At 46.2% G+C, this 2304-nt stretch overlaps 1 protein-coding gene and 1 pseudogene across 1 annotated transcript in view; one reads left to right on the top strand and one right to left on the bottom strand.

Annotated features, from left to right (window-relative positions):
• PREX1 (phosphatidylinositol-3,4,5-trisphosphate dependent Rac exchange factor 1) overlaps nucleotides 1-2304 on the bottom strand; it is a 184618-nt gene that overhangs the window by 95464 nt on the left and 86850 nt on the right. The window lies entirely within an intron of this gene.
• On the top strand, nucleotides 1613-2181 carry LOC111743631 (annotated as a pseudogene).

Here is a 2304-nt window from a genome sequence, read left to right as displayed (position 1 = left end):
CAGACATTATACTGAGCAAAGGAAGCCAGACACAAAAGCATCCTGCATGATTCCGTGCGTGTAAAATTCTAGAACAAGCAAAACCAACCTTTGATGAGAGAAATCAGCAGAGAGATTACCTCTGGATGGACAGGGGGGACATGACTGGGAAAAGGGCACAAGGAACCTTCCAGAGTGACAGGAATGTTCTAAATCGGGACCTTGGTGGTGGTTCCGTGGGTGCACACATATGTAAAAATTCATCGTGCTGTGAGGACATTCACTGCACGTTTGCTCGACTGCAATAAAAAAAAAAATCTATGTAAAAAATCTCAGAGCCTTTCCATTAGCTAAACGTGCTTTATCCGTCTTCTCAATCTTTCTTCCCACATTTCCTTCCTCTTTTCGTCTTACACTCTCCATCCCAGCCACTCTGGACTTCTTGCTCATCCTCACACTCCTACCTCAACCTCAAAGCCTTTGCACTTATGGTTCCTCTAGCTGGAACTACCTTCCCGGCAGATACCCCTTGCTTCTCTCTCTTTATCCAGGTTCCTGCTTAAATGTCACCCAAGACACTGTTTTCTCAAAGACCGACCTAAAACAGCAGCCACTCCCTCAGAACATCCTGTCATCTTTAACTTACTTCACTTCCTGCAGAGAACTTATATGTCTCCCCTACTTGAACAGCCACTCCATGACAGCAGGACTGCCTTGTCTTGGTCTCTTGTCTCTTGTCTTGGTCCCTGTTGTACCCCCGTACTTAGAATGATCCCTACCACACAGCAGCTGCTCAATAAGAATCTGCTGAATGAACAAACAACTAAATGATCCCCATTTTACAGACAAGAAAACTGAGGCACAGAAAGATGGAATTCCCGCCCCATCTTTCAGTTAGTGCACGGAACATCATGAATGGAAAGCCACATTCTGCTCCCAACGCCTTAATAATCTGTGATAGACAGGAGACGGCTCTTCCGCAGATGGTCAAAAGCTGGGAGATGCCAGCAAGGAGGGAAACAGATGGCACATGTGCTGGCACCCCACACATCCTCCCCGCTGCCCAAGTCGGCCCAGCCCAGCTGCTGCTAGGAAAACGACAGTTTGGTCCACCAGGACGACTGCAAGAGAGAGAGGAAGGAAGTAAAGAAAAAGAGGCCCTTCCCTTTCCCACACCCTAGATAACACTTTCCTGCTTCCCAAGACACAACTGAGCTCAAGGGGACACCCCCAGAGGGCCAGAGGGCCCAGATCCTGGGCAGCATCACTAAGTGTTGCTGCCTAAAAGTCAACAGGTCGATCGCAGAAATGTGGACGTGTGTGTGGTCTCACACTACGTGAATTTATCTTTGCTTTTTGCCCAGACTCTTGTATGAATATAAGTGCAAAACTAAGAATATAAAGATGCAGCTACCAGCGGTGAAAAGCATCAAAGCTGAATGCTCAAGATACTTGTAACAAAAATGAAAATCAGTCAACCACCTGCCCTTCCTCAGATGCCACTGGAAATGGGCCAAGCAACATGAACTCACTAGTGAAGGAAATACGCACTTTGAATGAAAATTCTGGAAATACTTTGTTGAAGACTGTGCATTAGGGAGAAGTGCAATCAAGAATTTTACTGTAGCTCTTCCCGTACGTGGCCTGAGGTGACCTCTGAAAATGGTTCGCTAAATTCACTTGACCCAGAAAACCCCACAAGATCATGCAAATCAAGAGGTTCAAATCTTCGTGTTCACGTTAAGAACACTCGTGAAACTGCCCAGGCCATTAAGAATATGCACATCCGAAAAGTGACCAAGTATGTGAAGGATGTCACTTTGCAGAAGCAATGGTGCCATTCCATTGTTACGATGGTGGAGTTGGTAGGTGTGCCCGGGCCAAACAGCGGGGCTGGACTTGGGGTAAGTGGCCTAAAAAGAGTGCTGAATTCTTGCTGCACGTGCTTAAAAATGCAGAGAGTGATGCTGAACTTCAGGGTTTAGATGCAGACTGGTCTCTGAGCACATCCAGGTGAACAAAGCTTCCGAGATGCAGCGCAGAACATACAGAGCTCGCGGGCGAGTGAACCTCTACATGAGCTCCCCCCACCACACTGAAATGATCCTCACTGACAAAGAGCAGATGGTTCCTAAAGCGGAAGAGGAGGTTGTACAGAAGAGAAAGATATCCCAGAAACAAAAACTTATGGCCTGGGAGTAAATTTAGCATCAAATAAATGCTAATAAAAATTAAAACAGAAAAAAAAGGAATTTTACTGTAAAGAAGTTGCAAATTAGTAGTTGATAGATGGTCACAGGGATGGGGAGCACAGCATAGGGGGAT

The sequence above is a fragment of the Pteropus vampyrus genome, unplaced genomic scaffold (assembly GCF_000151845.1).
Source record: "Pteropus vampyrus isolate Shadow unplaced genomic scaffold, Pvam_2.0 Scaffold117, whole genome shotgun sequence".
Classification (NCBI taxonomy): domain Eukaryota; kingdom Metazoa; phylum Chordata; class Mammalia; order Chiroptera; family Pteropodidae; genus Pteropus; species Pteropus vampyrus.
Note: the sequence above shows the minus strand (reverse complement) of the source record. Positions and strands in the feature narration are given on the sequence as shown.